At 43.2% G+C, this 13,459-nt stretch overlaps 1 protein-coding gene across 1 annotated transcript in view; it reads right to left on the reverse strand.

Moving 5' to 3' along the window:
• The window catches only part of zmym2 (zinc finger, MYM-type 2), a 122,984-nt gene that overhangs the window by 83,034 nt on the left and 26,491 nt on the right, over positions 1-13,459 (reverse strand). The window lies entirely within an intron of this gene.

Raw genomic sequence — 13,459 nt, forward strand, 5'->3', positions numbered from 1 at the left:
GGGAGAGTCACCATTGACAGAAAATGCAAAAGGATCAGCCGTATAAATACCCTGCTGAGTATCCTGTGGCAAATGACTCACTTCCCAATACCAAAGACACCCAATCATCTACAAGGCAAGGAAGGAGTGTGACAGAATACTTTTCACTTGCCTGGATGAGTGTAGTTTCTAAAACTGTCCAGATACTTGATACAGTATCCATCACCCAAAATGCTAATTCCCTCCACCTCCAATACACACTGGCTGCAGTATACATCTTCTGCAGAATGCGCAATAAATACATGCCTATACTACTGTGGCCAGCACAATCTAAATCTCTGATCTCTACAACAAAATAGTTTAAGTATTAAGTTTAAATTCAAGTTTAAATTATTAAATAAAATAAGTTTGAAGGTGGAAGGCACATGAAAACATCACCACCTGCAGGTGCTCCTACATAGTGCATGCCATTCTGTTTGGAAATATGTAATCAATCCTTCTTTGTCATTGGGTCTATATCCTGGAACTCTTGCCCAACAGCACCATGGGAGTACCTACACCAGAAACTCACTATCATCTTGTCAGACACAATTAGACTTTAGATATACAGCCCAGAATAATTGAGGTGGATCTTGTGATGTGAATAAACAAACCAGAAAATGGCTTTTCAAATTGTATCTTGGATATCTAATAACCTAGGAAATGAGTGGCCAAGGGGTACAGGTGCACAGTTCCCTGAAAGTGGCGACATTGGTGGGCAGGATGTTGAAGGTTTTCAACATGCTTGCCTTCACCGACCGGTAAGGGTACTGAGTGTAGAAGTATGTCATAGGTGAGACCACATTTAGAACATGGTATAGTATAGCACAGGAACAGTTTTTTTGGCCCCCATGCTGATATGTTAAACAAATGTCCTCAGTCTACACTTGATCCATACCCTTCCATTTCCTGCATATCCACATGTTGATCCAAAAGCCTCAAATTCCACCATCACATCAGCCTTTACCACCACTCCTGGTAATGTGTTCCAGGCACCCACCGTCTCTGTGTAAAAGATTTGTCCTGCATATAATCATCTCCTTTAGACTTTGCCCCTCACACCTTATCTGGATAGCAAAAAGCAACCAAAGCTATTTGGAGTATTGTGTTCAGTTCTGATCACCCTCCTATGGAAAAGATAACATTAAGCTGGAAAGGGTGCAGAAAGATTCACAAATATTTTACCAGGACTCATGGGCCTGAGTTATAAGGAGAGACTGGATAGGCTGGGATGATTTCCCCTCGAGAAAAGGAGGTCGGGAAGTGACTTAATGGAGTTATACAAAATCATGAGCGGCATAGGAAAGATCTTAAGACTTTTTCCCAGGGTAGAGGAGCCCAGAATTAGAGGACACAGATTTAAGGTGGGCGTGGAACTATTTAAAATAAGACCTGAGAGGTAATTTATTTATACAGAGGGTAGTGCATGCATGGAACAAGCTGCCAGAGGAAGGTGTAGGAAAGGGTATAATGGTGAAGTTTAAAAGACACTTTGATAGTAAAGTTTGCGAGAGATACAAGCTTAATTCAGGCAAATTGGACTTGCTCAGATATAAAACCAGGCTGGCATGGATAGGTTACTGAAGGCCCCGTGTTCATACTGTATGGCTCTATGATTGGGTATTTGGCAGCCAACGGCTGGAACAGTGACTGTCAAAAGAACCTGGCTAATATGGCTATACCAATATACGCAGGAAAATAACTTGCTACCTTACTCTGGATATCAAATTCTAAACACAGATTTCATTGGAACAGCAAGTGTTTCTATGTAGTGTATCAATATAGTGCAGCAATCAGGTCCCTATCAGCTTCAAGAAAACCTTCATCATTCCAGTCCCCAAGAAGAATAAAGTGATCGCTTTCAATGACTACTGCTCAGAAACACTAATATCAACCATAATTAAGTTATTTGAAAGATTCCAATTGTGGTTGACCTCATCTGGACAATCTATCAAAATGATGGAAAAGGCTACTGAGTGATAACTACCCAGTAATTGTTTGTTGATACTCAGCCTGTATTCCACAGGAAGCATTCCGTAATAGCAACCTCCATTTAGACAGCACCAATTAATATGGTGTAGGAAGCTGTCTGCTGCCTGTCCCGCTGAGTTACACCAGCTTTTTAGGTCTACCGTTGGTGACAGCATCCCTCAGTGCTTCACGAGATCACAATTAAGTAAAAAAAAATCACACAAGCACGCAAAGGGATTAGGATAAGGCAAAAGAAACTTGGTCAAAGCAGTAGCTTACAAGATGCATTCTGAAAATGGAAATATGTTAGAGACATATTTAAGATAGTTATGGGTAGGGACAGAGAGGTCTCACGTGTTAAAATGTTAAATTGGGGTAAGGCTAACTTTCAGGGTATGAGAGAAAGTCTCGCTCGAGTTGATTGGAGCAGGTTGTTTGAGGGGAAAGGAACATCAGCCAAGTGGGATGTTTTTAAAAGTGTGATGACTAAAGCTCAGGATATGCATGTCCCTGTTAGAGTGAAGGGCAAGGCGGGCAAATGTAAGGAAGCTTGGCTGATGAGAGAAATTGGTTAAGAATAAAAAGGACGCATGGGACAGGTATAGATAGCTGGGATCAAGTGTATCCTTGAAGGAGTTTTGGGAACTAAGGAGCAAATTGAAAAAAGAAATCAGAAGGGCAAAAAGGGGCCAGGAGATAGCTCTGGCAGACCGCATTAAATACACTAGACCAACCTGTCACACGGGAGGCCTGGTCCCCCAATGCAACCCATTCCCCAACACAATATTGCATCACTAACCCGTAACCCCCATGGGAGGCATGGTCCCCCAACTCAACCCGCTGCCGATCATAAGATTCCAGCACTACCCTGCCTCCCCCAGCACTGGACTTAAAAAAAAATAAATCCAATTGCACTTCCCCAATTGCAATGTCAATTCACACTCCCCCTTCTGTCCTGCCAGGAGCTGGAGTAAGTGTTGTACGCTGGCAACATTGTTGCAAAAATCGCGTGGAGGATTGTGATATCCCATTCAAGTGAGAACTTGGTGGAAGCAGTGTTTCTGTATTGCAACTTTGTATCGAAGTCTGTTGGAAGCTGGTGCAGCAAGAATCTTAACAGTAAATATCTGGCTTTTTTAAACCTAGCGTGAAATATAACATCAAATCTGAAGGAAATGATTAGACCGGCGACGGGAAAAAGCTGAGTAAGATTTTGCTACCGCGCTACCGTGTACCGTTTTGCTGAAAATACAATCATACAGACACATACACACACATAAAAACAAGATGAGTTTTAATAGTATACTAGATCAGTGTCACCTCAACGCGCAGCTTGGGGGGTAGGTGCGACTCACACACACACTAACCACCCCCTACACAAGATTAGTCAAGCATGATTTCCCCTTCGTAAATCCATGCTGACGGACCGATCCTGTTATTGCTATCCAAATGTTCGGCTATCTCATCTTTTATAATTAACTCCAGCATCTTCCCCACCACCGATGTCAGGCTAACTGGTCTACAATTCCGTTTTCTCTCTCCCGCCTTTCTTATAAAGTGGGATAACATTAGCTACTCTTCAATCCACAGGAACTGATCCTGAGTCTATAGAACATTGGAAAATTATCACCAATGCATCCACGATTTCTAGGGCCACTTCCTTAAGTACCCTGGGATGCAGACCATCAGGCCCTGGGGATTTATCAGCCTTCAGTCCCATCAGTCTATCCAACACCATTTCCTGCCTAATGTGGATTTCCTTCAGTTCCTCCGTCACCCCAGATCCTCTGGCCACTACTATATCAGGAAGATTGTTTGTGTCCCCCTTAGTGAAGATAGATCCAAAGTACCTGTTCAACTCATCTTCCATTTCCTTCACCTTTTTCGGTCTTCAAGGGTCCAACTTTGGTCTTAACTAACTTTTTCCTCATCACATGCCTAAAGAAGCTTTTACTATCCTGCTTTATATTCTTGGCTAGCTTACCTTCGAACCTCATCTTTTCTCTCCGTATTGTCTTTTTAGTTATCTTCTGTTGTTCTTTAAACATTGCCCAATCCTCTTGCTTCCCGCTCATCATTGCTACGTTGTACTTCTTCGCTTTAATTTTTATGCTGTCCCTGACGTCCCGTCAGCCATGGTCGTCCCTTTCGCCCCTTGGAATATTTCTTCCTCCGAGGAATGAACTGATCCTGCACCTTCTGTATTATTCCTAGAAACACCTGCCATTTTTGTTCCACTGTCATCCCTGCTAGTGTATCTTTCCAGTCAACTTTGGCCAGCTCCTCCCTCATGGCTCCATAGTCCCCTTTATTCAACTGTAACACTGACAGCTCCGATCTACTCTTCTCCCTCTCCAATTGTAGATTAAACCTAACCATGTTATGGTCACTGCCTCCTAATTGCTCATTAACCTTGAGGTCCTTTATCAAATCCGGTTCATTACATAACACTAAATCCAGAATTTTCTTCTCCCTGGTAGGCTCCAATACAAGCTGTTCAAAGAATCCATCACAAAGGCACTTTACAAAGTCTCTTTCTTGGGGTCCAGTGCCAACCTGATTTTCCCAGTCTACCTGCATGTTGAAATCTCCCATAACAACCACAGCATTACTTTTACTACATGCCAATTTGAACTCCTGATTCAACGCGCCCTATGTCCAGGCTACCGTCACATGTCCCTCATTCAGATAATCGTTTCCATCCTCTGTCCATAACACATCAACTGGGTCATTGCATAATCATACTGAACCTGCCTCACTGGCGGGATATGTCGTCGGTTTCATCTGGAGAGACCTCCGCCAGATTGAATCAAATAAGACCTTGGTTCCAGACACACCTTCTTGACCGTGCCATAAGGCCATACCCCTGGGTTTGGTGATGGACCACCTGGCACTCCGACAATGGTTGGAGAGGACAACTAGAATGGACTTAGTACGCCTTCTGCGTCAGTCTTTTACGCTGCAGACGTGCCCAAAGCACCTCGGCTCGCAGACCTGTGGCTGGAGCAGCTGCTTTGAGACTGGAAGAGTAGTCGTCTGTCTGTACATGAGTCGCTGAGCCGGCGAACATTAGAGTGTGGAATCACGTGGAATGTTGCGGAGATTGAGAAGATCCAAAAATACGTCAGACCCAGCCCTGCTGGACTTCTCCATGAGCTCCTTTGCACGTTCGACTGGGGGTACTCCAGACTGCTGGTGATGTGCTTGAAGTCCCACTCCTTTGCAAAGTCCTTAAAGTGCTGGCTTGTGAATTGGCCACCATCGTCAGACACGAGGGTTTGAGGTACCCCATGGAGCGAAAAATGCAGCGCAAGCTTCTTGACGACTGCCGCAGCGGAAGCTGTGGGGAGCAGATCGAACTCAAAGCACCTGGAGTAAGAGTCAACCAGGACCAAGTATTGGTTGCCACGCCAGTCGAAAATGTCAGTAGCTACCATAGACCACGGCAAGTCAGGAACCGGGTGTTGCAAAAGGGGCTTTTTCTGTTGATGTGGAGCCTTGCTGCTGCACACAGCGCAGGACTGCACCCTCTGGCGTATATAATCTGACATGGCAGGCCAGGAAAACATGCTCCGTAGCTTCAGAGCCAGGATGACCTCTGTGTGCGGCGTCAAAATATTTCTGTTGGAGTGAAGCCGGGATCACGGCCTTGTGGCCCTTTTTGATAACCCCACCTTCAATGGCCTGGCAAGCGGAAGCGAATGCTGCTTGCCAGGCCATCCGTGATTGATGACTGAGGCGAGCATCTGCAGGATGGCATCTTCTGTCGAGCGAACCACCAACGTATCCAGATGTGAAAGGATAAGTGAAATTAAATGCCATCACGTCAAAAGAGTCTATTTCTGATGTGTGCTGGGCGCTCGACCTCCTGGGAGCACGGGATAAGGTGACAGCCAGATACATGTTCTTATGCTACTTGTAAGTGAGAGAGATATCATACTTCTGGAGCGGCAGCATAATTCTTTGCAGACGCGGCGGAGCAGCTTGTATAGGCTTGTTTAAAATGGTAACCAAAAGGTTGGTGGTCGGTCTCTACGGTAACAGCCTTGCCAAAAATGTAATGGTTGAATTTGCAAAGACCACTGCAAACTAGAATGCAAAGACCACTGCCAGTAATTCCTTCTCGATCTGCGCATACCTCGTCTTCGTGTCCGTCATCGTCCTGGAAGCATAAGCAACAGGTTGCTAATCCTGCAGACATGCTGCACCGAGGCCGTACTGGGATGCGTCATAGGTCAAAGTAACAGGTTTATTGACATCGTAATAAGCCACGGTAGGTGGACACGACATCTGACGTTTTAGAGTGTCAAAAGCATGTTGCTGCTGTTCGTGCCATGTCCAGGCAATGTCCTTGTGAGTAAGCTGCCGCAAAGGAGCCGAGATCTCGCTGAAGTTGGGGACGAATTTTCCGAGGTAATTAACCATGCTCAGAAATCTCTGTAGGCCTGCAACATCAGTTGGTCTGGACATTTCGCTAACAGCCACAGTCTTAGATGGATCCATCTTGAGACCAATATGTCCCATGTAGCTCACCTGATTAACATGGAACCGACATTTTTGGGGATTCAATTTTAAGTTCACTTCCCTGGCACGCTTGAGTACCGTCTTCAAATTGGCATCATGTTGTTCCATGTCTTTGCCACTAACAATAATATCGTCCATGATGATAGCACAAGGATATCCTTCAAACAGTTGCTCCATGGAGCGTTGAAACACCTCACTGGCTGAACTGATACCAAACGTCATGCGCAAAAATCTGCAGCAGCCGAAAGCAGTGCTGAAGGTAGTACGCATAGATGATGCATCATCCAGGGGAATCTGCCAGAAGGAGCTCTTGGCATCTAATAAAGAGAATACCGTTGGCTTACCCATGTGGGCAGCTACCTCCTCCACGGTACGCATAGGGTGATGGGGCCTTTTGAGTGCGGTGTTCAGGTCCCTCGGATTAATACATATACGAATCTCCTGTTTATTCTTCTTTGCAGCAGCCACCATCGAGAACACCCAGTCTGTAGGTTCTTAAACAGACGTGATGACTCCCAATGCCACCATCCTGTCCGTTCGGCTTTGACCTGGTCTCTCATGGCAGTAGGTACACGCTGAGCAGGACGAACCACAGGTCACACCTCCGGGTCTAAAGACATAGAGTAGTTATTGGTAGCTTGCCCAGCTCTTCAGTGAAAAGATCATGATAATCCATGAGAATACACTGTGTGGAATCCGGAACTGGAGTTAGTTGACGCACAGCCTTGCTGAAGGTAAGCAGTCCCATACCTTTGCAGGCATCATAGCCTAAAAGTGGAATAACATTGCGGTCGACGACATAGAATCTCAACCTGTATGGTTGATCCCCTAGGTGGCACTGCACCTTTGTCGCTCCAGTGTCGATTTGCATCTCAATCACTTTATTGTTTACTGTTACGGTGGCAATAGGCTCACTATTCTGCACATTTAGTGTGATAATAGAATGTGCCTGCAGAACGATTCCATCGACCTTTGGCCTCTTGTCCATGCTGCTTTCGGACAAATCTGACAAGGGCTTAGCCTGCAGCAAATTTATGGGCTGCTTTGTCTGCTCTCTGTTAGGTCGGGATCTGCAACATCTCCAGAAATGGTTTCAGCTCTTGCACCCGTGGCAAACTTGACCAAAGGCAATGCACTTCTCTCTTTTAGCCAAGTGCGCCCCACCATAGTTATTACATTCTTGAATAAAACGAGCCACAGGATAATTAAAATGTCTCTGCCTTGTTAATTCTTGCCTGGGTTAACTGGAAGATAAGGCCTGAGTGCTCCCAAGCTGACCTTGTGGTGCTATCTGCTGCTGCCTTTGTTGCTTGAGGTAGGTTGGAAGATTGGAGCTACATTCTAGTTTATGGTAGGACTATTCAGTAGTCAGGTAACAACAGGGAAGGTGATGTTCCTGAGTCTGTGGTAAATTGCAGTAGATCAAGGATGGATGAGGCTGGAGTTACATGCCATGATCAGCCTTTCGAAGTATTTCATGGTGGTGGACGTCAAAGTCACTGGACAGTAGTCATTAGAAGGCACACTACTTTGCTTTTCTTTGGCACTGGGATGGTTGCGGTCTTTAAGCAGATGGGAATTGCAGAATAGGGTAGAAAGAGGTTTAAAATGTCAGTGAACTGTCCTGCCAATTGGCCTGTACAGGTTCTAAGCATGCAGCCAAGGACTCCATCTGTGCTAGTTGCTCTTCATGGGTTCACTCTCTGGAAGGCTGATCTGACATCTGCTACAGTAACTGTGGATGCGGGCACACCCGAGGCTCTCAGGGCAGATGACATCATTCACCCAATCTTCTGCTAGAAACGAACAATGAATGCGTTGAGCTAGTCAAGGAGGGATGTGTTGTTACCATGATACCAGTCTTTATTTTGTACAAAATCTTTACACAATTGAAAGGCGTCCGCCTGGCTATCCTAAGATTCTAGACTAGTTCAGAATTTCCTTGCCATCCTTGATGCCTTTGCGAAGTCCACAAATAGATTTCTTGAACCTCTTGGGATACTTTTTTTTTAACCTAGGAATGGACCTCATGGTTCATCCATGGTTTCCAGTCCAGGAACGCTAATTGTATACTTTGGCCTGCATTTCTCTTCACCCTTACTGAAGACTGTGACAGCAGTGACAAACCTGGGCTCATTTAAAAGGCATTTTAGGAAGAGATGTTTCTCAGAATTTTCTTTTTGTAGGAAATTAAAGTTGAATTTAGGTTTCCTGTTTTTAACCACTTTCTTCAAGAGGATATTTTCCACTTTGATTAACTGAAGAATCCCGCAGTAACCATCTCTGCTCATAAACAAAAGAGATCGCATACATAGATACATAAAAAATAGGTGCAGGAGTAGGCCGTACGACCCTTCGAGCCAGCTCCGCCATTCAATGTGATCATGGCTGATCATCCACAATCAGTACTCCGTTCCTGTCTTCTCCCCATATAGACACCTTGATGGAAACAACATTAGTCAGGGAAATCTTGGCTGAAAATCCAATGAATAGTTTGTAGGCAATTGTCATTTGAAGCAAATATCATTTGCTGCCAAGAACAAAATTCAGTCAAGTTTTAAAATTGGACTTCTAGTGATCACGATTAAAACAATAACTGAATACTACTTTTAGAAGAGAGAAGGTCACAGATCAGCTGTAATTTGATATGCAGAACCAACTGATCCTCCAAATGCTTCAGACAACAGTCGTCAGGAAGCACTTGAGTAACATCATCACAGACATTTATAGTGCAGGTGGCAGTCATTTGGCACATCATGTTAGTGTCTGGTGAGAAGGAACTAATTAGAGGAAGGATATTTTCTTGCCCTCCAATATTCCTGTCCTGTCAATTATCTTTTGCTTACTATTTTAATAATTTGGAATATCCTGTTGGGGCACAAGGTCAGAGTTCATATGCTATATAAGCTGATCTAGTGGTTAAAATAGTAGTAGAATATAATATTCAGATGCATTAGGGAATGGGAAAACAATAACAAATGCCATTTTGTTAGATGGAGTGTCATACATGGAGTCAGAGTGATATAGTGTGGAAACAGGCCCACACCGGCCAACAAGTCCCAGCTACACTAGTCCACACACCTGCCTGAGTTTGGTCCAAATCCCTCCAACGCTGTCCTATCCATGTACCTGTCTAACAGTTTCTTAAATGTTGGTATAATCGCTGCCTCAACTACCTCTTCTGGCAGATTGTTCCATATACCCACCACCCATTGTAGAAAAAGTTACCCCTCAGATTCCCATTAAACCTTTCCCCCTTCACCTTAAACGTATGTCCTCGATTAACCTACTCTGGGCGTGAGACCACATGTGGGTAAAGAACACATTATTAGATGTACGATGGAGAGCCATACTAAAAAAAAATGTTCAGAACAAGATCTGGGGACTACAGTGAACTGCAGTTATACAAGAAATGTGGAGGAGCCATGGGAATGGAAAAAAAGACCAAATTATATTAGCAGAATAATTTAGAATGAATTGAAGCACAATTTCTTTTCAAATATGCCAGTTCACTGGTTACACAAGTTACACAGCCCACAGTACAGTACAAGAATAGTCATTTGGCCCACAATATCTGTGCCAAACATGGTGCCAAGATCAACTAATTTGCCTGCATATAATCAATTTCCCTCCATTCCCTGCGTATGTATGTGTCTAGCCAAATTCTTCTAAATATCACTATTGCATCTTTCTCCAAAACTGCATGCAGTTCCATTCTCTCAATTGGACAGGCAATATTTAAGCTAGGAGTCATTGTTGAAAATCTCCTTTGAACTTCTTCAGAACAAAATTTCAGATTGACATATAGGGGAGGAAAAGAAAATTGGAAAAGCCAAAACATAATTTGTTTTTTTCAAATTAACAAAATGCTAATGTGGGAAGAAAACTGGACCACTTTCAATTTACACAATGGGCGTCAGCCGTCTGCATGCCTTTAAAACGGATTGGGGCCAGACGTGAAAAGAGGTGCATTTTTTGGTATGACTGTACGGCAAATGAAATTCCTTGTATGTTTTTACATACTTGGCTAATTAATTACAATTACAATGAACAGTACGCATGTTTCATCCTGAACTTGCTAATATTGCCCTTTGTTGTAACTTTTGAGCTTAATTGTATGTAGACCATGTGCATTGTACCCAATTTCTCACGAGAAGATAACGAGCAATTTCTATTGCTTTTCAAATTTGTTGAAAAAATGTTTGGCTGTACGTCCTAATGAACGGATATTTAATTATACATAATTCACAAAATTTATATGTCCAATCAACAAAATTCAAGTATCTGTACACTAATTATTTCTAAAGACAGTATTATTGCACATATAAATAACGAGATGTGGAAAGAGGAATACATAGAAAGGGAAATGGCCTAATTACACCAAGCACCAATCATGATGTTATTGCAGCTCAGTTTTGTGCCTCTGAACTTTTCATCCAGTTCGCGCACGTGTGAAGTACTTTGAGGTGAAGTCAAGCCCGTCCTTAATTTTAACTTTCCGGTCTCAGAAATATTTCCAATGAAAGCCTTCAAATGTTCAACACATTTTTTTTCTCAAATTACCTTTGGTTATTTAACCACTTTTCAGTCATTAAATAGCTCTCCTATGCTATTTATAAACCTTCACACGGCAAAATTCAGTTAGCAGCTTCAAGTTCCTGGGCGTTAACATCTCCGATGCCCGTCCTGGCCCCAATACGTAAATGTAATTGAAAAAAATGGAGGCCAAAGGACTTGTTTAAGTGCTTTACTGTTTTATGGCATAGCAGTGCGTTAATTTGCAAGAGAAGCACACTTCTATTTTTATTACTTGCATTTATTTGCTCCAATCAACTCACTTGCCCACTTTGCTATTTAATAAAAACCAGTGACATGGGTGGCAAAATTCCATTTTAAGTTCAAAACACACCACTGCAGGAAAGCAATCGTGATAATATTTAATTGCTTCAGAGATTTTGGTTTTGTTTGCTGCTGTTTCTTTTTTAAATAAACTTCACTTGCTTTATTGTTTACTGAGCAAGAGAACGTTTCTGTAAGATATGTAGAAAGGTCCTGGTTGCTCCAGCTCTTTGAGTCTTTTCTGCAAGATATTGTTACAAGCTTAGAGGTTTTGGTAGTAAACAGTGTCATTGATTCTGAGACAGTTAATTCTACCCAGAGCTGGATTTTTTTTTAAAGGTTCGGAACAAAACAAAAAGCTAGTCTCGCCAGTGGCAACCATGAAACTATTTGTTTTAGTAAAATTCATCTGCATCATTGGTCCTTCTGGTAGGAAATCTGCCATCCTTACCTGGTCTGGCCTAAACACGGCTCCAGACCCACCAATCTGGTTGCCTGTTTAGTCAATAAAGGGTCAATAAAGGGATTTTAAAAAATGCAAGCAGTGACATCCACATCCTGTAAGCGAATAAAATAAAATTTCCAACCCATCTCCAATTTATTGACATATATCAATGAACAAGACTGCCGAAAGGAAGCAATGTTAACTATAAGAAACCATTTCAATCTGCACAAAGTTGCAGGCACTTACTATCACCCAACTCTCTCAGGACAATGATAAAAGTTAATTGAAATGTATTTTAATGTTTCTTTATGCTCTCACAAACACCCAAGACAGAATGCTTCCCAGAGCTATCAACCTAACTTCCACTTCAGAGTAGAATGAAGTAGGCTCTTCAGCCTTAAATAATGCCATTTCATATACACATTGACTTGCTAGGCTTTGTTAGCAGAATCATACCCCCAATATAAACTCACATATACAACTACTCATTGGTTACACAGAAAAGCTGGAGAAACTCAGCGGGTGCAGCAGCATCTATGGAGTGAAGGAAATAGGCAACGTTTTGGGCCGAAACCCTTCTTCAGACTGATCGGGGGTAGGGGTGGGTGGGGACAAGAAAGGGAAAAGAAAGGGAAAAGGAGGAGTAGCCAGAAGGCTGGAGGGTGGGAGGAGACAGCAGGGGAGCTGAGGAAGGGGAGGAGCAGTGACATCCACATCCTGTAAGCGAATAAAATAAAATTTCCAACCCATCTCCAATTTATTGACATATATCAATGAACAAGACTGCCGAAAGGAAGCAATGTTAACTATAAGAAACCATTTCAATCTGCACAAAGTTGCAGGCACTTACTATCACCCAACTCTCTCAGGACAATGATAAAAGTTAATTGAAATGTATTTTAATGTTTCTTTATGCTCTCACAAACACCCTTCCTCAGCTCCCCTGCTGTCTCCTCCCACCCTCCAGCCTTCTGGCTACTCCTCCTTTTCCCTTTCTTTTCCCTTTCTTGTCCCCACCCACCCCTACCCCCGATCAGTCTGAAGAAGGGTTTCGGCCCGAAACGTTGCCTATTTCCTTCGCTCCATAGATGCTGCTGCACCCGCTGAGTTTCTCCAGCTTTTCTGTGTAACCTTCGATACTCCAGCATCTGCAGTTCCCTCTTATACAACTACTCATTACCTGGCCTGTAAAAGCCACCTGCTTAGCCTCAATCTATCAAGGCACTAAAATTCAGTACAAAACATGTATTATCCTCCACTGCCAAGCTTTTAATAAGCTTTGGAATCTGTGCAGCAGGTTAGATGCCAGTCTCAAATAGCATCCTCCACCACCACAAGGATGTCCTATTGAACATTTAAGACGTTTCTCCGACCTGACATTCCACAACCAGCGATAGACTCAAAAAGATGGAGTAACATCGCAGGTCAGACAGCATCTCTGGAGAAAAGGAATAGGTGACGTTTCAGGTCGAGGCCCTTTTTCAGATTGAGAGTCAGGGGACAAGGAAATTAGCTGCCTTTGGGTAGCTTACAACCTAATAGTAGGAATGTTAATTTCTCTAACTTCAAGTAACCCTTACATCCCCTTCCCTCCGTCGCTCCCCCACCCAAGTCATTGCAGAGCTGCCAAGTTTTGTCAGAGCATTTCAGTATTCTAGTGCC

The sequence above is a fragment of the Leucoraja erinacea genome, chromosome 6 (assembly GCF_028641065.1).
Source record: "Leucoraja erinacea ecotype New England chromosome 6, Leri_hhj_1, whole genome shotgun sequence".
Classification (NCBI taxonomy): domain Eukaryota; kingdom Metazoa; phylum Chordata; class Chondrichthyes; order Rajiformes; family Rajidae; genus Leucoraja; species Leucoraja erinaceus.